At 36.6% G+C, this 23,889-nt stretch overlaps 1 long non-coding RNA gene across 2 annotated transcripts in view; it reads right to left on the reverse strand.

Annotated features, from left to right (window-relative positions):
- The window catches only part of LOC116423187, a 60,530-nt gene that overhangs the window by 1,820 nt on the left and 34,821 nt on the right, over positions 1–23,889 (reverse strand). Inside the window, exons 1-2 of one of the 2 annotated variants that reach the window (XR_004233687.1) lie at positions 2,228–2,296; positions 1,958–2,126 (exon numbers count right to left, since the gene is read on the reverse strand). This is a non-coding gene — a long non-coding RNA (uncharacterized LOC116423187). Of the gene's footprint in view, positions 1–1,957; positions 2,127–2,227; positions 2,297–23,889 lie in introns of those variants that run through there. The other variant, XR_004233686.1, reaches the window with a different exon arrangement.

Raw genomic sequence — 23,889 nt, forward strand, 5'->3', positions numbered from 1 at the left:
GTTATTAGTATTATTGTTTTTGTAATTATTGTACTTAGATACACTGTATTAGAAACAGAAGTATGTGTGTGTATCTGTATGGTAAGAATTTAATCAAAACCAAGACCTAAAATATTCTATTGCAGTCAGGTCCTGCTGACTTTAAAAAAATCTTTGCTTATGTTTATTTAGGCAAAATTAGAAAATTTTTTGTAAGTAAGTGGTATAGAGGCTAACCATCATGAGGTAGAGAATGAAATCCATACAAGAAAAGGCAAAAGAGAAATGTGACCAAGAAATTGAAAGTTTGCTACCTGAAGTAGAGAGATGAGACTACCAAACAGAAGTTGAAAGCAAGATTTGTCTTGATTAAGATTAATAGAGGACTTAAAACAGGATTTTAATGGGGTAAAGGAAGTGATATTTTTTAATTGGTCCCAATTGGCTTGTGCTACAATTCATGACTTGATTTATTGTTTTGTTTATTGTCTAGACTTTAAAAGTGAAACAAACAAATTAATTATGTAGAGTAAGGGTAGCTAGGTGGTATAGTAGATAAAGCACAGACTCTGGAATCAGGAGGACCCAAATTCAAATCTAACCCCAGATACTTATCATATGACCCCAAATAAGTCACTTAATTCAATTGCCTCAAAAAAAGGGACAGATTAAACTTAAAATTGTATCATGTGCATATCCTTTTTTTTCAGAGATCTATTGTTAAACATCTACCAACACATAGGAGAAAGAAGAAGGAACATGGAGAGAGGACTCTATATGATCACCCTAAATGTTTTTCAGAAGATGTGAAATGTACTTTAGAAATTATATGGTTAATCCTCATTATTTTGCAGTGGAGAAGTCCAGAGAAATTAAATGACTCAGGATTTGAATTCAAGTCCTCTGAGACAGAAGATAAATTTTAACTTTATGCTATGATGCCTTTCTTTTTGCTGCTGTCATAACTAGACCCTCAGTACTGGCATCCATTTCAAGACAAGCTATGTCTTAAATAAAGGAGGCAATATCACCAAAAAGGTGAATGCAAGTTTTACCCAATCATAAATCTGGGGAAGGAGGTATTCTACAAGAACCTACTGGGGAAAGTCGGAAAGCAATAGAACAAATATAGGTTTGAGCCAAAATTTAAAAGCTTTTGAAAAAACAAAATCAGAACAAGAAGAAAGACAAGCAATGGAGTGAGAAAAAAATTATTAAATATTTGATATTCAAAACACATTGTAAATTAATAAGTAAATTATCAAATATCTGATATTCAAAACATATTGTAAATTGGTAAGTAGATAGGTAACAAATATTAAGCCTTCATTGTGATAGAGGAAAACAGCACATAAAAGGGAACTGAATGGAGAGAGCAGTGAGGAGATGTGAATGAAAGCATGGAACTGCTTTCCTTTCGAAAGGACAGAAATACATCCCTTTCCCTTTAATACATCCCACCTTCCCTCTGCACTTATGGAGTGCATGTGACTCATTGTGCTAAGCAAAGACTAGGTTTGGAGTGCTCCTCATTACATGCAATATCCTTCTGTGGATTGTGTGTGGGTGTACCTGTGGTGGGAGGGTTTGTTCATCCACATTTGGTATTCACCTCTTACTCAACTTTCACTATTGTCTCCAAGAAGCTGTAACATGCACAGCAGCAATACCCTAGTAAAACTGTCTCCACAGGAGGGCTAAACTAGATTGAGGGTAACAGACTGGCCTCAAAATCATTGGTGAGTTTGTCTACCCTAAGTATGTGAAGATGTTTCCTCCCACTCTTTCCACCCCATGAAATGGGCAGATTAGAATAATTTGTCCCAATGGCAGATATCAAAGATAGCAAGACCATCCACTGCATCCCAGGTCATTGCCAGTCTGGCGATTCTGGAAGGGCAGAGTTAGACTGTTGACTTTGTGCAACTCTACCTCATTTAAATTCAAATCATACACAAGTCAAAATATTACTACTCACACCATGATGTCACTGGTCCTCTGGAAATGAAGGATGAACAACAGCAACATCTTCTTTGCTGAGCCTTCTTCCTCTCTGACGTACAGATGGTATCATTGATGCTTTGGTCCATGAGAGTCACAAAGAGTCGGATGTGACTGAATGATTGGCCAACACGAAAGGACTTGAGCTGGAAATTAAAAGAAAGTTTTGATTTAGAAAGGAGGATTTTATATGAGTGTTTTATAAGGGCTTTTCTTTTATGTGACTGAGAGAAAAACTAAACCAAACCAAAAAGGATGAGCAGAGTTTCTCTCCTCTGCAACCTGGAGGATATGCCTGACATAGCTATCAGAGCTGATTGGGTAAAAGGAGGCAGGCGAGGCAACAATATGCTTTTGTGAAACACTTACTGTGTATCAAGTATGGTGCTTAGCTCTGGAGATACAAATGTAAACAAGCAAACAAAAATGGCAACAAATTTTGTTCAAACTGGAGAAGACAATATACAAAAAGGAGCTGAAACTCATGAGAAGGGAGGAGGTATAAAGGGAAAATCCAGGATGAGAAAGCAGATGAGTTATGGTAGTCGAAGTCTGATGAATTAGAAGAACAGCCAAGAGTGGAAATAACCCAAATAGAGAGGACTAAAAATCCTTAGATAAGTAACCAAAGCATATGAGCAGTTATCAAAAGAAGAATGGGCAAGTAAGGGTAATGGTTTGTTTTTTTTTAATGCTCTGTCACTAGTAAAAGAAATGTAAATTAAAACCATTCTAAGCCTTCTTGGAATATTGAGCAAAGATGTCAAGAGTCAGAAATAGTTGTTGGAAAGAAAAATATGTTGGAAGACAGGCATATTTTCTGTGGTGGCTGAGCTATGAACTGGTCCAACAATTCTGGAAAACAATTTGGAAATGATAGTAGAAAATGAATTAAACAGTTCATATCCTGACATAACGCTATCTCACTATCAGATACTGGTCCCAAAGAGGTCAAAGACAAGAAGAAAAATCCTATGTATATATAAATATACACAATAGTGCTTTTTGTGTTAGCCACCCTTCCCCCCAAAAACAACAACCTACAACAACTTAGCAACAAACCTAGAAACAAAAGAAATGACTCGATTAAAAGATTACTGAATAAATTATAGTTTATAAATGGAATTGAATATGATTGTGCCATATAAAATATTATAAGGAATTCAGCTATAACCCAAATTTGAGAAGATTTACAGGAAGTGATGCTGAGTTACGAAATTAGATCCAAGAGAATGACCACAATAATATAAATCTAAAAAAACCCCACAATATTAAAAGCTACCTAAATTCAGAATAAATAAAAGAACAATTTATCTCTAGAATATGGATATACACTTTTTCCCCCAGATAGGTGGTGGACTACAGGTATAGGATATTATATACACTTTCATATGTGGGAACTGTAAAGATTTGTTTTATTTAACTGACTTTTTTGGTTTCTTTTTTGGTTACATAATTGCAAGGGAAGCTATTGGGAGGTGACAGGGATATAAAAAAAATTTGTTGTTTTTTTTTAAATATAGGAAAGTCCTAATGTTATCTAAAAGATAAATGTAGAGTTCCATCTAGTAGTAAATAGGATTGTGGCATTCCAAGAGACTGAAAAGAATAAAGATCTCTAAATAAGTGGCCTCCCTTGGAAGTTCCCTTTCTCAGAACTCCCCAGAAGCAGAGCTATGCTTGTGATCCATGGGCCCAACCCTGCCCATCCTTTTAAGTTTTTTTTTTTTCCCTGCTGAGCAAGTAACATGGAGTGGAAGCAAAGAAGACAAATTTATACCCCTTTCTTAGACTCACCTCCTTTCTTTTTCCCTACCCTTATCCAGCAACTCCCAAATGGCTGGGAGCCATAACCCACTGTCAGTGATACAGGTGAGGTGCCCAGGCCTGGCTTTACATTTATCCTTTCTGGCTATGGTTCTTTTATTTTATTTCCTTTTTCTTTACCAGAAGAATCTAAAGACATTTGGAACATCAAATTAGGAATGTTTCAGTTAGAGTAACACTGAACCATCACATATGTTAGCAGCCCTGAAGGCTGTCTTTTTATGCTCCCAAGAGCCCCAGTTTTGTCTTCTGAGGGACCCAGCCATAGGGGAAGAGGGTGTGTGCATAGAGGGTTGAGTGACCTCTCTTCCCAGACCTCTGATCTCCATTACTGTTGAAAGGATCAAATAAAGGAATTAGATAACCCATTTCATAAATTATTATAAAGGCAATGTGACAGAATATGTAGAATTTGGAAGTCAGGAAGTCCTAAATTCAGTTAGTCAGTCAATAAGTACTCATTAAATGCCTACTACATGCTAAGCATTGTGCTATGTTCTAGGTATACCAAGAAAGGCAAGACCAATTCTTTTCCTCTAGGGAATTCATCTTCTAATAGAGGAGATGATAGGCAAATTAATTGTGCACACGCAAAATATATACAGGGTAAATGGAAAAATAATCTTAAGGAGAAGGGATTTGGGGGTAAAGGGAGGTTGGAGCAAGACTGCCTGCAAAAGGCAATGAAATTGAATTTTAAAGGAAGTCAAGGAAGTCAGGAGGCAGAGGTGTTTCAGACTATAATGGGATTGATGTTAGTACCTATGTCACAACATTACTGCAGGCAATAAAATGAAAAAAATAAATGCAAGGTGAGTTACTATTGTAAATTCAGCTGCTATATGACTGAATTATACCAGTTTAACCAATCACCAGGTGCTTCTCAAGACAGCTCCAAAGGGCTTCAGATCTTTACTAAGCCTTCATTTCCATGATCATTGAAGCCCCAGCTTCAGGCACAGGAACCTTTGGCTCCTGAGCCTGCTTTGCTCCTTGAATTCAGTAATATAACACTGATCTCCAAAATCAAAGGACTTAAGAATTAGATGGATCTTTGAGATCATGCAGCCATAGTCCTAACCCTGGAAGAGACATTAGAGTTCATCTAGTTGAAAATGTTCACTTTATAGAGAAATAATACATTATTCAAGTGGTGTGACTAGGCTCCATAGCCAATATTCTTGCAATTGCAGTGTGAATAGTAATCAATGAATCAATAAGTCTTAAAATTTTCATTTTTTGTTGATAGTTTTTGTTTTACATTATCTTCATTTCCTAATGTCCATCCCCCATGAGTCACCTCTTATAATGAAAAATCAAAAAAAGAAAAGAAAGCAGTTTCACAAAACTCACAATATCTTTAGAATCAAACCTGATAGTATGTGCCATGTTTCATATCTATTGTCTCACACTTCTCCAAAGAAGGAAGATTTGTACATTTTCTCAATTATCCTTTGGTTCAAGCTTGATTATCATTACATAACATTCAGGTTTTTTTTTTATTTGCACTGTTATAATCATGTGTGAATTTAGTTTTCCTGATTTTGCTAACTTCACTTTGTACTAGTTTATATAAGTCTTCCCATGCTTCTCTGGATTCTTCACATTCATAATATTTCCATTGTAATAGTCATCTATTATATTCATGTATATTCAAAAAAATACTTATTAAGTTCCTAACTATATTTCAACAGCAGGAAGATGGCTACCAGGTGCAAATCTGTGTCTGATACACACTGGCTATGTGAACCTGAGCAAGTCACTTAATCAATTCTCCAAGACATGTAAATTATAAGTTGTACAACAGCTACTAATCTTCAGTGATAGATGGAGCTCTCCATAACTGTGATAACATAGGTTAAGAAAGAAGAGGGATGTGCCATGTATTCCCTCTACTTCTCCTATTGATACTCTGACCCACCACTTTCCATGACTTTCCAACACTTTCTTAAGTTCATCAATCAAAGAAAATTGATTTGATTTGTAGTGGTTTCCTATTTTCAGAATGTAAACACTCACATTGAAAATTTAACAATCAGCTGATGTGAGCTTAATTGAGTTGGCTCTAGCACATCCCTGTTCTCACTCATGCTCCCATAGCAAAATCACTAATCCTGGTATCCCTTGCCTCTTTCCTTCACCACATCTGGGTCATTTTGAGTTTAAGTATATTTATTTACAATAGAAAGGAAAAAATCAATTACTAAAAATTATATAGAAGAAAGTTCATGGAAATGATTCCTACTCCAGCTAATAGAATGGAACATCTAAGCTTATATATATTTATTGTTTAATTCTATAGGACTAGCTTGACCATGTTGCTTTTTTTGGCCTGGAGCCTATACTTCAGGATCCATCTACACCAACCAAAGAGATTAAGAAGATTCACTTCTCAGAATCTCCATTTCCTCTTTGCTACTGGACTTAAAAACAGGCTGAAAGAGTGTTTTGGTCTGAACTTCAGAGTACACTCAGTCAATTGAAAACCTTTCTGATTGCTGATGGATTTGGGGTACTCATTCCTTATTTCTACATAATATCTAAGAAATTTCTTCTTGTTCTCAAAGTGAATGTGGGTGAGATCAGAGGACAGCTCTCATAAAAGATAAAACAGTTGTGCTCTTTACCTAGGAAAAGAAATAATTCAATCTAACACCCAATTAATAATAATTAAGGCAAAGATGATTACATGAAAAGTTGCAGCCAAACCCAACCCCTCTGAGAAACACCTTCTAATGAGGAAGAATGCCATATAGAACAAAGATTCAGCAAACCCATAGAGAATACTGAGCTTTTCCATCCCTCAAGTGATTGCACTAATAGAATGAGGCCAGAAGCAAGAATAATTGCCAGTTGAGGTCAGCATTCCAGAAAACAAAAGTTCAAAATCATAGACCTTCTAGCAAGGGACTGAACAAGGAAATGGGGCAAGGTCAGACTGATAAGGGGTCAGGGATTCTCTGGAAGAGAGAACTGAGCTGCAGATTTGCAGATTGGTCTGAGCTCCAAGTCCAGTTTCTAGTCTCAGAACAGGATTGCTAAAGAACATAGCACCTAGATCCAATCAGTCCTAGCCAGGAAATAAAGTAGGGGATATGGGACCAGGACCCAGACATCCAAGTTTCAATTAATCCTTAGGTAAGCAGAAACATTCAGATCACAGAAAGGGCAAGATCTAAGCCTAATCATCTTAACCAAGGATAAGAAGGGAGCAGAACCTATCCTTGACATAAAATCTCAATCTAAGAGCTGAGGTTGAAAAATTGAACCAATAGGAAAAACTCCCCAAAACAATGAAAAAATTGTATGATTTAAAAGAATCTCAAGATAAATTTCCAGAGGAAAGAAATAACTCCACAATAATTACAATTATATGGAAGACATGAAGAAAGAGCTGAAACAAGAAGTAAAGAATGAAATTAGTGCATTTGGAAACAGTAAAGAACAGGAGGTAAAAAATGTAACCCACATAGTGGACACACTGAAAACTAGAACAGAGAAAACAAAACGGATTCAATAAAATGTGGAATAGTATTACAAATTCCAAAATCTGAAAAAAAAAATGAACTAGAAGATGTGAGGCATTTCCTATGAGGAAAAAATGGAAATAGAAAATGAAGTGAAGAGAGAAAATTTAAGAAGCCCACAGTTCCCTGAAAACCCAAACCAAACAAAAACCAAATGCTATGTTAAAAGAAATTATAAAAGAAAATTTTCCCCAATTACTAGAGCCAGAAAGAAAAATGAAAACAGAAAAAAAAAATCATTAGTTTCCTCATGAAAAAAATCCCCCAATTAAATGTGCCCAGAAATGTCATAACCAGAATCTGTATCTTCCAAATAAAATAAAAAATATTACAAACAGCCATTAAGAAAAAAATCAAATACCAAGGAACCACAGTTAGGATCACACAGGATTATGCAATGATTACTTTAAAGAAAAGAAAATCTTGGAATATGATATATCTAGGGGCAAAAGAAAAAGACTTATAACCAAGAACGACTGCCTAAATAACAGAATTTTTCCCTATAGGAAAAAATGGAATAAATGACTTGTTAAACATTTATTTTAGGAAAATCAGAAATAAAACCACAAGAGACATAAGAAAGCTAAAAAGGAAAATACATTTAAACAAAATGAAGGAACTAAATGATGATCAAATGCTTCACATCTCAATCAGAGCAGAGGAAATTTATAAGCATCTTCAGAATCCCACTGTTTTCAACTGTAAAAGGGGCAGCAGTGATTTTATTTTGCTTAATTTCTTTTAAGAGAGTAAAGAAAAGAGGTAACCAAATATAATAGGGAAGAAGTAAGTAAGAGGGAGGAACTAGCTATTGCTAATAATTGGGAAATGTCAGAAGAAGGCATTAAGAAAAATGACATTTATATGTCATACTGAAGTTTACAAACATTCTCCTCACAAGAGTTTTAAGAGGTAGCTAATTTAAGTCTTATTTTTACAGAGCAAGAGATTGAGGGTCAGAAAATTTGAGTGGTTTGTCCAAATTGAAATAGCTTAGTAAATCTTGGAACCAGAATTTGAATCTAGGTCTCCTGTTTCCAAATCCAGTTCTCTTTCTACTATACAATGTCAACTGCCAAAGTAACCTATACTATACAAATCTGAGATAGCATTATTTAGTGGGGATGGTTTGTACTGAATCATTATTCTCCTTACTCTCTTATTATCCCTACAAGACCAGGGCAGCTCTCTGATTACGGTCAGAGTTAGCAGTACAATTTATAACAAAAAAAAAAAAAAAGAAGAAGAAGAAGAAGTTTTATCTGTGTAAAGTTGATATATCTGGCTAAAGATTAAATCTCTTACCTTGACTATTTCCATGCCATGTTCTAAATAGCAAACTTACAGGATCAAAAAGAGTAACAATATACATTGGCCAAAAAGAATAACTCAAAAATAAACATGCCAGGAACCAAACAAATTCAGAACTATATAGTTATCTTAGACATCATTTCCATTTTTTGAGAGCTTTCAGTATGATGAGAGATGTAGTAAACTGTCAGGTTTATAGATGCATACTCTTTCACCAAAGCTAGATGTAGCCTTGAGTAACAAATGACAAGGATATAAATTATGGAGATGTTATGCGAAACAGTGAGATACAGTTAGCACAGGATCATAACATTTTGTCAAATCAATAACATTTATTAAATGTTTGTTATGTACTAGGCACTGTGCTAATCAATGGTGATACAAATCCATGTAGAAAGACAGTTCTTGCCCTCAGTTACTTATATTCTAAAAGGGGAAAGCAACACATTAAAAGGGAGCTGAAAAGGCTGGTGGAGATACCTTCTTAAAGCATGGTGGCAAAGTCAAAATAATGAATGATAGCTAGTCTGGGCCCTTCCAAAATGGGAGGAATTCACCTTTGGGAGAAAGCAGCCAGAAGGGCAAAGGGGAAAAGAACTTAAGAACTGGTAGGGGCATTAGGTTAGAACACAATGTTAGAACTGCAAGGAAACTTAGAATATAAAATGATAGTGCTGAAAGGGATCTTAGAATGCAGAATTAAGGTAGGAGCACAACATAAAGTTGGCCTTAGAACATAGAACATGAAATGTAAGTGCTTGAAAGAATCTTAGATTATACAATGAGAGAGCTGGAAAAGATCTTAGAATATAGAATATTAAGGCTGGAAGAAGCCTTAAAATATGTAGTTAGAATATGGAGAATAAATTTTGGTGCCTGAAAGAATATTAGTATATAGAATGTTAGAACTGGAAGGAGCCTGAAAAGTTGTCTAGTTTAATCCCTTTACAAGAGTAAGTTACTTTTCCAAGTCACACAGGCTGTATGATGAAGGCAGGATTACAACCCAAATCTTCAAATCTAATACATCTTTCACTTCACTTAGGGAGGACTAGCACTTCTGTTGTGGGCTTTTGCCAAGCCCTGTTCAGGGCTGCTCATCCACATTTGGTGTCTACCTTTCACCCATCTCTTACCTGTGGCTCCAAGAAATTGTAGCATGTACAACAGCCACACTGCAGTAAATCTTCTTGGTAGATGGACTAAACCAAGTCAAGGGTAACAGCTAAGTATCAAATCCACCAGTGAGTTAGGAGGATGTCTACCCAAGCACGTGAAGACTTTCCCAGATCATATGGGCAGATCAGAACAATTTTTTCCAATGGCCATAAAGGCCAATGAAGCAGGCTCTATGTAATACTTACAGCTTTGACAGACACCAAAATGCCAAGATTATCCATGGCATCCTGGGCTATTGCCAGTCTGACAACTCTAGGAGAGAGAGACTGATGTCTTTGTGCAATCATACCTCCTTTAAATCCTGTGATGTCAATGGTCTTCTTTGAAAGAACATTTTTCAGATGAGGAATCAGGAGGTTAATGATATAAATGATGAATCATCAAAGGACATTGAAGATGAGTAGTCAGACATGGGGGAGGAGAACCAGGAGAGAGTAATATTATGAAGGTCCTGGGGGAGTAAATATCTGGGAGAAGAAAAGGATCAACAGTATTAAATGAGCAGATAGTTGAAGGAGATAAGGTTTGAAAAACACTCTCAGATTTGATAAAGATGGCAAAAAGGAGATGAAAGGCAAATGAATTGACAGAGAGCTTGATCTAAGTCCTATCTCATTCAATTTATTGTTGAGAGTTTTTATGGATGAAATTGTAAGGAGATCAACAAACAGTTGTTAAATGGATTAAACCTGTTATTGTTTCTTTGGCGACCTTTTCTTTCTTTTATTTAATTTATTTTTCCCCAAGTTACATTCCACAATTTTTTTAGTATTAGTTTTTATGAGATTTTGAGTTTTAAATTTTTCTCCCTCCTTCCATTTTCCAAATATAATAGGCAGTTTGATATAATGTATACATGTGCTATATTTCCATATTAGTCACAGTTGTGAAAGAAGAAACAGACCAAAAGGAGAAAAAAATATGAGAAAAATGAAGTAAGTGAAAGAAATATGCTTTAATCTGCATTAAGAATCCTTCAGTTCTTTATCTGGATATGGACTGCATTTTCCTTTCTGAGTTCTTTATACTTGTCATGGATCATTGTGCTGCTTAAAAGAGCTGAGTCATTTATAGTTAATCATCACACAATGTTGCTGATACTGTGCAGAATGTTTTCCTAGATCTGTTCATTTCACTTTGTATCCGTTCATACAAATCTTTTTAGGTTTTTCTGAAATCTGTCTGTTCATCATTTCTAAGTGAACAACAGTATTCTATTACATTCATATATCACAGCTTATTCAGCCATTCCCCAACTGATGGACATCTCCTCAATTCTCAATATTTTGACATATTGTCATTATGCATTTCATTAGCAATGCAGTAAACCCACCACATTTAGGCTCTATGGCCTCAGTGCCCAAGGAATTATGCATTGAAGAGACAATGGCCATTTTAAAAATGACAACCATACTTGATAATACATGCAAAAGATTCTATAAGGAAGGATAATTTTTAAGATACCCAAACATCAATTTTTTTATTTCAAAGAGGGAAAGATTTTAAAAGAAAAGAAGAGATTATGGATTGTACTGTCACCATATATGCAGTAGTCAAAGTGGGGAAATAGTGTGGTTTAGTGGAAAGAGGTGATTTAGGATCATAACATAAATTGGAATCATGCTTCTGCTATTACATGTGTGATTATGGACAAGTGATTATCACCTCTCTGGAACTCAGTTTCTCTACCTATAAAATGAAGATATTGGATTAGGTCATCTTCTAAGATCTTTTCCAGCTCTAAATCTATGATCTTTTAAAGTAAAAGTTAAAAATGGTTATTAATAATGATGAAATCTCATTGAACCATTTTCCATTCTTAGTTTCACCTGTCTCATCTTGTGACCAAAGACACATATCTGTGATTATTGGTCAAAGTTATGGTGTATTCTTTGACTGGAAAACAAATTTTCTCTCTATCCTTCTCTCTCTCTCTCTCTCTCTCTCTCTCTCTCGCTCTCTCTCCCTCTCTCTCTCTGTCTCTCTGTTTGTCTCTCTGTCTGTCTGTCTCTCTCTCTCTGTGTCTCTGCCTCTCTGTCTTTCTGTATGTTTTTGTCTGTTTCTGTCTCTGTCTGTGTGTGTATGTCCTGTTTCTCTCTCTCTGTCTCTGTCTCTCTCTCTCTGTCTGTCTCTCTGTCTCTCTCTGTCTCTGTCTCTTCTCTCTTTCCTCTTTCTCTCTCTTCTCTCTCTCTCTCTCTGTCTCTTCTCTCTCTCTCTCTCTCTCTCTCTCTCTCTCTCTCTCTCTCTCTCTTTCTCTCTCTGTTTCTGTCTCTTTCTCTTTCTTTGTCTGTTTGTCTCTATCTCTCTCTCTCTGTGTATGTCTGTTTCCCTACTTCTCTCTCTCTCTTTGTCTCTCTCTGTCTCTCTCACAAATACATGCATACCACCATTACCACCACCCCAGAAAAGCTAGAAATAGCTTGAGGTAATGATTCATATTATAGTCCTGGAACAATGTTGAGCAAGGCAGAAAGGGGTGAAATCTAAATAAGACCAGAAGTTTAAAGCTGGAAGGGATAGCAGAGATAATTCAGTTCATCTTCCTCATTTTAGGAACCCAAAGAAAGTAAGTGACTGTCCAAATGAAGTTACAAAGGTAATCTTGCAGAGCTGGGATTTCAACAAACGTTTGTTGGAACTCGTCATATTAATTTGATTAAGGAAAATGTCCTGGAAGAGTTGGAGCTTGGACAGTAAGAACTTGGAAGTAAGGGAGGGAAAGAAGAAAAGAAGCTCTCTGCTATCTTGGAATTGGGAGGGGGTCTGGTGGTAGTGTTGAGGGTGGAGGGTGAATGTTGGGAATAAAAAAGCTGCTCCCATTAAATCTGAGGCACAATAATTGCCCTCCTCAATCTACTCTTAGTCTTTATCCTTGGACTGCTTGCTCTAACAGTGACACTGGATTGGGGGTGGGAATAGGAGGTGAGGTTAGTCAGAACAGAGTCCAAGGAATGATGTAAAGTGAGTTGAGAGTCTGTGGATAGCGGGACAATTGGAATGTTAATGACATTTCAACCACTTTCCCTGGAGAGGTGGGGGTAGGTGGGTTTATATATGATATATATCTGAGTTTACATATGATATATAAATGCTATATCCTCCCCTCTCCCCTCCTCCCAGACGAATGTAAGATCCTTGAGAGCAGGAACTATTTTGTGTTTGCATCTTAATTGCCTTAATTTGGGGTCTAGAGACCCAAAAGAGAGTTCATAGGAGTAAGAGAGAATAAGTATCTCATCCCAAAGCTAGACTAGTATCAAATAGATGATCTAATTTATCTTCCTATGATATAGTAATACATCTCTCTATGATAAAGTATTAACTTAATTTGTATCACACTTCATAATTTCTATCTTAATTTCATATATCATATCATGTTATGTCAATATCAATTCAATAGTTCAATACTTTTCAACAAATATATATTTAATATTGATTAAAAATAATTTTAAATTTATTTACATGCTGCTACCCATTTGTCCCCTAAATCCTCACTCAATAAGCTTCAATGGCTTCCTATGACTCTAATATTAAATATGAGTACAAGTATTTATTCTCTCTCCCCAATTTTACAGATAAGGAAATTGAGTGAAGCAGTCAAATTTATGCACTTTACAAATATTCTCTCATTTGGTCCTTCCAACAATCTTAGATTACAGGTGCTATTATATCCCTATCTGTAAAATGAGGAAACTGAGTCAAACAGACAAATCTGTGCACTTTACAAATATCCTCTCATGATCCTCCCCAAAACTTTAGGGTACAGGCACTATTATTTTACAGAAGAGAAAACTGAAGCAAACAGGGATAAATCTATGTGCTGTGCACTGTGCTTAGCATATTCCAAATATTCTCTCATTTGGTCCTCCAAACGCCCTTAGGATATAGGTCCTATTATAATCCCATTTTACAGATGAGAAAACTGAGGCAAACAGCTGTACCTATGCACTTTACAAAAATTATCTCATTTGTCTTTCACAACAACCTTGGATTATGGATATTGTTATTATCCTCATTTTTACAGATGAGGAAACTGAGACAAATAGGGATGAACCTATGTGCTATACACTGTATTAAGCACATTACAAATATTCTCTCATTTGATCTTTACAGCAACCTCAGGGTATAAGTACTATTATATCCCCATTTTACAGATAAAGAAACTGAGTCAGAGGAACATATGCACTTTACAAATATCCTCTCATTTCATCCTCCCAACAATCTTAGGGTAGAGATCCTCTTATATCCCCATTTTACAGATGAAGAAATGGAGGCAAACAGATGAACCTATGCACTTTACAAATATCTCATTCTATCCTCACAACAATTTTAGGTTATAGGTACTATTATTATCCCTATTTTATAAATACTGAAAGTGATCCGAAGCAGTCTGAGGCAGACTGAGGCTTGCCAGGGTCACTCTCAGGTCTTCCTGACTCCAGCCCCAGTTCTATATCCACTGTATTGTCTACCGCCTCTGTTTTTGAATTGAGAAGCATCAGAAAAGAGCAGAAAGAGACTTCAAGAATTTGGGGCAATGCTTAAGGTCATATGGTTAATATGGGACAGAGCTGGGTTTCCAATCCTGTCTTCTATACTTTAGTTCAATTCAATGATTGAACCAATGAGGCAAGTGAAACTTAGAGAAATGATTTGACTAGAATCCCAGGGGACTCTCAACTTTGGGAATATGCTTGAGAGTTGTCTCATCATCCAAGCTTCTTAAAAGTTCTTTCCCTGTAACCCTTAATCTCACCTGAGGCACCTTGAGCCCAGTTTCTCATTCTGTCCTGAGTTCATCATCACTTTCCACAGAACTATCTGATTATTTGTATTTTTTAAACTTTCTTTTGTTTTTACATCACTTTATAATTTTCCAGTGCATTTCCCTCCCCCTCCTAGTGAATCATTTCTTTTAAGAGCAAAAAACACCCGGTTTATTAAAACTAGCCTATTTATCACAAAACTTTGACATCATAGGCAGCATTCCATACATCTTCAAAAAAGGAGGAAGAGGGAGTATTGTCTCTTATCTCTTCTTTTAGGTCAAAAAAGTGGTTACTATCATCTCACAGCATCCTCTTTGGATGGCTTTGTGGTTGTTTCCATCAGCACTGTTGTGATGATGATGAATAATGTTTCTTCTGGCTTTCTCTGGAAAAATAGAAACTTTGATGTCACCCAAGGGTGAAAACTATCATTGCGTGTGTTTTGAAAATAAAAAGCTACTTTTTGACAGTGAGATGATTCAGGCCAACCAATAGACTAATGATGGAAAGAGCCATCCACATGCAGAGAAAGGGCTATGGGAGAGATTATCCATATGGTCCTGGACTCTCTTTGGAGAAAAATTGAAAAGGAAAAAGAATTGACTCTGCAAGGCAATGCTCTCTTTTAATTTTAGCTTTTTATTTATATGATATATGCATGGGTAATTTTTCAGCATTGACAATTGCAAAATCTTTTGTTCCAACTTTTTCCCTCCTTCTCCCCACCCCTTCCCCCAGATGGCAGGTTGACCAATACATGTTAAATATGTTAAAGTATATCTTAAATCTAATATATGTATACATGTCTATACAGTTATTTTGCTGTACAAAAAGAATTAGACTTTGAAATAGTGCACAATTAACCTGTGAAGGAAATCAAAAATGCAGGCGAACAAAAATAAAGAGATTGGGAATTCTATGTAGTTAACCTATCATTCTAAACTGATTTCATATCACTCCACTTCCTGGATTCTCTGGTCCAGTCAAAGTGATCTGTCTGATCTTGCCTATATGTCCTGTCTCTAGCCTCCTAAACTGTCCTCTATCACTAAGGCTTTCTCCACAACTCTGCACTAGTTCCCTCAATACTCACTTCATGTCACCTCCCACAAGAGATGATTTCCTGATTCCCCTTGTTGCCAGGGTAGTATCCTCCACATTATTATTTCTCTTGTATTCTATATAAATATTGTATACTTCCCTCTCCCCTCCCCAGATGAATGTAAGGTCCTTGAGAGCAAGAACTATTTTGTGTTTGCATCTTAATTGCCTAACATAGTGATTCTCATAGCCTGGAAGGTAGGTGCTATTAATATCTCAATTTTGCAGATGAGGAAACTGAGGCAGACAGAGGTCAAATGACTTGCCCAGCGTCACCCCGCTAGAGAGTATCTGAAGCTAGATTTGAACTCAGATCTTTTTGACTCCAGAACTGGTGCTCTCTCCATCGGGCAACTTATTAAACATTAAGTCACTTAACCTCTGATTTTTAGTTACTTCATCTGTAAAATGGGAGAAATGCTACTTGCACTACCTACTTAATATGGTTGTTATCCATAAAGTAATTTGCAAACTAGACATGCAATCTGTCCTTATTATTGTGCTAGATAGTGGAAAGTGCCATCAAATAGTTGTTGATTCATTGACAGTAATCAGGGAATACCTGACTCAGCTTGCTATTTCTACTCCTGCTTCTCCTTATTTGCTTTTTTTTTAGATTTTTATTCAGACCATTTCCTCAAGTTCTCTGCTTTCTTAAGAGTCCCTCTAAGATTCGGTTTTCATCTCTATAGGGGTTACACTCAAATTTATATATTTAGCCCTAATCTTTCCCCTGTACTCTATATAATTCCATCTACTTCCTGGACAATTCCACTTTAATGCCCCATAGATACCTCCAAATCAACATGACCCAAACTAAACTTTTCACCCTTCAAAAAACCTGCATGTGTCTACCAGATTCCCTATTTTGGCAGATTATACTGACAGGTTACCAGGTGGGAAAGAAAACCTGAAGTACTGATAAGATTAGCCCCTAAGGCAAGCAGGGAAGGGCATTGGTAGGGATCAACTCAGCCTTATAGGCCCAATCCCTATGGAGATATTGGGTAAAATCCCCGCTTACTGTATCTAGTCAGAAAGTGGAGTAATGTCACACTTCTGACGTTAAATTTCCCCTATAAATCTGTCCATGGCTCACCCCATCTTTGTTGAATCCCTTTGGATTAGTCCACCACAGCATTCTGTTTCATGGTATCTTTCCTCTCATCCTCTCCCTCCTGTCTCATGGTATTTTTCTCCTAGCTAATCAACTCTTTTAGGGTGCTAAACTCCTATGAATTTAGCCTGCCAGCTAAGAGTATACCCCCACCTTATGGTGCATCCCTTCCTCCTAGTTAATTGTGAGTTCCACTGGGGAACTTGTCCTTTCCATTGATAATTGTTAAAAACCCTTTTCCTTTGTAGCTATAAACTCTCAAATCTATTTTCATTTTTATTCATATTTACAATTCCTGGTGCCTGTTTTACTTCTTCATTTTGTCTGTAAAGTAAGTAAAACTACCTTTTGACAAAGAAAAAGATCATTGTGAATTCTTCACATGACAAACTCCAACATTTGGTGCCAGCTACTCTCCCAAATCCTATCACTTGGTGCCTGAACATCAATCTCATCATTTAGTGTTGGACCTTAAACATATCAATATTATCATGCTTCCAGCCATCCAAGCATAGAACTTTGGAGTGATCTTTGTTCCCTCTGTTCTCCTCCAAATGCCATTTGTCCTTTTCCCATATCATCTCTTGTACCCATTCCCTTTTCTCTACTAATGTGGCACTTAGCCCTGATTTAGGCCCTCATCACTTTTAGCCAAATAGTCTCTTTTTAAAAAAAAAAAAAATTGTAACTTTTTATTGACAGAACGCATGCCTGGGTAGTTTTTTTTTTTTTTTTAACAACATTATCCCTTGCACTCACTTCTGTTCCGACTTTTCCTTTCCCTCCCTGCACCCCCTCCCCTAGATGGCAAACAGTCCTATACATGTTAAATATGTCATAATATATCCTAGATACAATATATGTGTGCAAGACTGAACAGTTCTCTTGTTGCACAGGAAAAATTGGATTTAGAAGGTAAAAATAACCCGGGAAAAAAACCAAAAATGCAAACAGTTTACATTCATTTCCCAGTGTTCTTTCTTTGGGTGTAGCTGCTTCTGTCTATCACTGAGCAATTGAAACTGAGTTAGATCTTCTCTTTGTCAAAGGAATCCACTTCCATCAGAATACGTCCTCACACAATATTGTTGTTGAAGTGTATAATGATCTCCTGGTTCTGCTCATTTCACTCAGTATCAGTTCATGCAAGTCTCTCCACGGCTTTCTGAAATCATCCTGCTGGTCATTTCTTACAGAAAAATAATATTCCAAAACATTCATATACCACAATTTACCCAACCATTCTCCAATTGATGGGCATCCATTCATTTTCTAGTTTCTAGCCACTACAAACAGGGCTGCCACAAACATTTAGCCAAATAGCCTCTTATCCTTCCTGGTTACAGATTTTTCCTTCCCCAAACCAGCCTCGGCACAAGTAATAAGGTCATCTTTCAAAGGCACAGATCTAACCTGTCATTGGCTTATCCAAAAGTTTTCAGTGGTTTCTTGTACCTTCTGGCATAAAGTACAAGCTGACATTTAAAGTCATTCATTATCTAGCTCCTAAATGCATTCTCAGCCTTATTTCACATTAATCTCATTCATATATACTCTTCTCCCTGAAACAAAAACAGATCTTTAAATTTTTTTTCAACTGATAACTTTTGTTTTTACGTCACTTACATTACCTACTACATTATTCACTTGAATTCTTCCTGGAGAGCCATCCCTTATAGTAAAGAATTAATAATTTTGGCAAAACTATCCAACATATTAAAAAAAATCTGACTTTATATGCAACGTTCCAAATCCAAACCTTTACCTCTGCCAAGAAACTGGAGGAGGTGTCTTCTAATCTCTTCCTTGGAGCCAAATTTGTTCTAATTGTTTCTTAGGAATCCATTTTTTAAAACAGTGATAAACAGTTTTTATTCAAGCAATGAAATGTGAAAAAAATATATTAGTACTTAACATAATTTCATTTGTGAAAATATAACTCTTACAAATATTTATCTGACATATTAAAAAGGGAAATTATTGTTCATATAAAAATTATATAGATGATCATTATACATACAATGCAATCCTAGTAGGAGTCAAGCAGTTTTTACTCCTCCCTATGGAAAGGTCACCAATCACTCTGAGTATTGCATTTTAATTATTTTTTGTTATTCTCTCTCTATTGACATTGTTAGAATATTGAAGTTGGAGCTAAGAAGACCTGTGTTTGAATCCTACCACAAATACTTACTGTGGTTATGATTTTGACCAAATCATTTAACCTATGGCTTATATTCTGTATCACATTGAATACATATGCTAAATAGATTATGTTCAATGTAAAATATCATATATGATACATTATGTTATATCACTTTGTAAATCTTGAATTGTTTCAATCGCTATTTATATATGTATATTGCTTTCCTGGTTTTGTTTATTTCACTTTGCACCAGTTCTCATTTAATTGGAGTTAAAACGGAGGATTGGAGTAGTATTTACTATGCTTCAGCTGATGCAAAAAAAAGTCAGGGGTAGCAATTATGATCTCAGACAAAATTACAGCTAAAATGGATTTAATTAACAGTGACAAACAGGATAACTACATTTTGATAAAAGATACCACAGACAGCAAATCAATATTAATAATGTATCTATGTGCAGCAAACACTATAGCATCTAAATTTTAAAAGAAGTTAAATGGATTATTTGTGGAATTATATAGTAATACTATTATCGTGGGAGACTTTTAATCCTCCCTCTTGGAACTAGATAAGTATAACCATTAATCCTCCCCTCTCAGAATTAGATAAGTGTAATCAAAAAATAAATAAGAAAGAAGTCAAGGAAGTTCACATAAATCTTGTAATATTTCTTTGTCTTCATCATTTCTTAGAATATGGGAATGGAATAAGATTCCATTCATGTCCCTTCCCTATTCCATGGGCATTTCTATTTACAATCTTTTCCTAGTACAAATAGTATTGCTATAGATATTTTGATGCATATGGGAATTGTCTATTCTTGTTGACATCCCTTTAAGTAGTATAATCTCTGGTCATTAGAGGTATTTTAGTTACTTTTTTTTTTTTTTTTTTTTGCTTAATTCCAAATTGCTTTCAAGAATGGTTGGATCACAGAAGTATCACTACTAAGTCTGTACACCAAAGATATCATAAAAGAAGGGAAAGAACCCACATGTACAAAAATTTGTAGCAACCCTTTTTGTAGTGGCAATGAACTGGAAATTGTATGGATTTCCTCCGTTGGGCAATGGCTGAATAAGTTGTGGTATATGAATGTAATGAAATTTTATTGTGCTATACAAAATGATGAATAGGTTGGTTTCAGAAAGACTTATATGACCTGATGCTAAGTGAGCAGAAGCAAGAAAACATTATACATAGTAACAACAAAATTATGTGATGATCAACTGTGATAGACTTGGCTCTTCTCAACAATGTACTAATTCAAGGCAATTCCAATAGACTTGGAATGGAAAGAGTCATTCACATCAAAAGAGAGAACTATGAAGCCTGAATGTGGATCAAAGCATAATATTTTCACCTGTTGTTTCTTTTCTTTCTCTTGTTTTTTCCCTTTGGGTATGATTTTTTTTGCACAACATGACAAATATGGAAATATGTTTACAAGAATTACACATAGTAACCTATATCAGACTGCATGCTGTCTTAGAGAGAGGGGAGACTAAGGAGGGAGAAAGAAAAATTTATTATACAAAGTTTTACAAAAATGAATGTTGAAACAATCTTTGCATGTATTTGGAGAAAATAAAATACAATCAAAAATAAAAAAGAATGGTTGGATCAGTTCAAAGTTCCACCAATAATGCATCCCACAATCCTCCAAAAACAATTATTTGGATTTTTTATCCTCTGTACCAATGTGCTTAGTATGAGGTGAAAACTCAGGGTTGTTTTGAATGCATTTCTCTTATTATTAGTGAATGGAAGCATTTTCCATGCTTGTTCACTGTAAGCAATCCTTCTTTGGAGAACAGTTTATTCATATCCTCTGGCCACATTGAGGAAAGGAAAAGCCCATCTTTTAAATAACTCTTTTCCAGTGATTGTATGGATATTACAATATCCTAAGAATTCAACTCTAGGTTTAGTTAAAAGTCAATAGAGAAGTTCATAGGGAACATGAACAGGTTTGACCCATTACCACAGAAGACACAAGAGATCTTGGTTAAAAAAAAAATGGCATCAGAGACATGTATGGGCCTGTCATAGGTCAAAAGTGAAAGATAACTCAGACTTGCTTCATTGACACCCGTGAAATGTCAAGGGACCCCAGAAAAAGGGATCCCAGTGTGTTGGGTCAGCCCCCTTTTGAAGGACTCATGGGGAGATATGGACAAGAGTCAAATGAAATGAGGAGCATGGATGGGTGGCAATGTGTATCACCACAGGGAGTGCCCACATGGATCACAGATCACAAAAGTATTGAAATATTCATGCCTTACCCCCCAAACCCACATGCTCCAAAGGGCAGCATCTATGTCATTTTAAAATTTCACACCCCCAGCAACCAACACAACAGTTCACATGTCATGTTGTTGTTCAGTCATATCAGATTCTTTGTGACCTTGTAAACCAACTATCTATGGAGTTTTCTTGGCAAAGATATTGAAGTAGTTTGCTATTTCCTTCTCCAATAGATTAAAAAGCAGTTAAGTTACTTGCCAAGGGTCATATACAGCTAGTAAGTGTCTAAGGCTGGCTTTGAACTCAGCTCTTCCTGATGCTGGGCTGGGAGTTCTATCCACTGAGCAATCTAATTGCATCCTTGGTAAATAGAGATTATGGGACTTGCTCAAGGTTGTACCAACTAGTTACTGTCTGAGGCTAAATTTGAACTCAGATCATCCCGACCACCAGGCTCAGTGCTCTATCCCCTTAGCCATTATTGTTGTTGGTTTTTGTCTTTCATTCTCAAAGACAACAGTGGCCTCAGGGAGGTGAAGCCATGTCATGCAAGTGAATTGGATGCCCTTCCTAAAGTTATATTAAATTCAATTATAGAGGTGGTGAGGTATAGTTGGGGAAAGGGCAGGTACATAAAACTTAACACTTAAAATCTTTGTAACCATAGAAACAATATAACTGTCTGAATCTGTCTCCTTATCTGAAAAATAAAAATAATATTATTTGGAGTGCCTTCATTACATGGTCAATTCATGTAGTGTAAATTAATGGTAAATCCTTTGGAATCAGAAGACTTGGGGCCAAATCTCTGCCTCCGATATGTAACACTTCTATGAACTTGGACACGTCACTTCTTTAGGCATTAGTTTCCCCATTCTCTCCACACCCCAACAATTGAAAGGTTCTTTCTCATGTCTACCCCAAATGTTTTCTCACTGCATTTAGTTTGCTATTGCGGAGCCTCCTTCAGGGAGACCAGCAGGGTCAGGATTCCCCTCTGGCAGCCTCTGTCTCTCCTTAGTTGGGGGCTGGCAGAGTGGGCAAAGGGGGAAAAGGGGGTGTCATTATCCCTTTGTTCCCCCAGACCTCCAGGCAGCAGATTCATTCCAGGGAGGCCAGTTGGGGTCATGGGTCTCTGCTCCCATCCAGGGAGCTGACCAGTCACTGTGGCAGCCCTGTCAATCAATCTATAGTCTGCCCAGCAGCTGCCCGTTATTTCCTAAATTAAAAGGACTTATGATTCTTGATTGAATTAAAGGCAAGGAAGGTCAGCACCAGGATCAGCATTTAGAGTCCTGATAATATGTGTCTGGCCTCTTGAAGACAGAAATGGGAGGGAGTGCAGCTGGGAGGGGTAAGGGAATAGGAGGAGGGAGGGTGAAGAATAAGATCAGGGGAGATTGGATGGCAACTCTTTGTGTCTCAGGACATAGATGAAGTTCCTGAAACTCTTGAATTTCTAGAGAAATATCCTTGGGAAACAACAAATAGAGTGAATAGTCTGAATTTGGCATCAAGAAGACCTAGGTTCAAGTCCAGTGTTGGACATGAATTGCTTGAGTGACCTGGGACAAGTCCCCTAAGATTTCATTGCCTCCAGGTAGCTCTTTAAGATCACAAATTTACAGAAATATCAGTGAGGAGCACTTTCAAAAAAAGGGATTTCTACGCCAGAATTCACAGATTTAGACCAAAAAAAAAAAATGGAAAATGCCCAAAGCCAACAAAGCAAACTCTTTTGTCCATCCTGCTACTTCTGATCAGGTCTCTTCCTATCTCTCCCAGATCAGACATAAGGGAAGGTAGTCTCTCACTATCTCTCTCTGTGTCTGTCTCTATCTTTCTCTCCCTCCCATTCTTCCTCTTTTCTGAATTCCAGTGTCTCTGTCTGAAGCTGGTTGGAGGTTTTTTCATAACTCACCTTAAGCTCCTTTTCTCTTGTTGAAGGAACTAGGGAAGTAGAAAATGAGAGAACCCCTCTTTCTCTGTAGCATGATAGTCACTGTAGCCAAGCAACCTTTCCCCCAGGCCCATCATCAAACCTTTCTCTTTCCAAAAGAGGTTTTGGTGTTGGTTGGGGGAGCAGAACAGTACATAGCCCTTGGAGAAGGCAAGCCTGGTAGCTAGAAAGGGGATCTGACAGGGCCAAAGTCTTAAGTTTTACCAAAACAAAGAAATATTAATTTAGCTTTCTATAGGTCATGAAGATTTAGAAAAAGCTTTTCTCACTATCCCCATTCAAAGAAAGCTTCTTGAAGACAGGTTATCTTGCTTTTGTCTTCTTAGCTCCAGTTCCTAGTACACAGTAAAAATGTAGTAAATATCGATTGGGAGGGGTAGCAAGATGGTGCAGATGGATGTCCTTAAGTCTGGATCTGGAATCAGAAGGACCTGAGTTCAAATTCAGCCTTAGACACTTGATACTTTCTAGTTCTGTGACCTTCAGCATGTCATTTAAGCCCAAATGTACACACACACACACACACACACACACACACATTAATTGGACTCTCTCCTCATTCCAGAGAAATGACAAATGTAGAGCACATAAATACATATATTTCCAGACATGTCAATGTGGGAATTTATTTTGCTGGCTATGTATGTTTAGCATGAAGGTTTTATTTTTTGTTTTGGTTTTCTTATTGCTGTTGATAGTCAATAAAGGGGGAACACAGTAGGAG

The sequence above is a fragment of the Sarcophilus harrisii genome, chromosome 4, assembly GCF_902635505.1.
Source record: "Sarcophilus harrisii chromosome 4, mSarHar1.11, whole genome shotgun sequence".
Classification (NCBI taxonomy): Eukaryota; Metazoa; Chordata; class Mammalia; order Dasyuromorphia; family Dasyuridae; genus Sarcophilus; species Sarcophilus harrisii.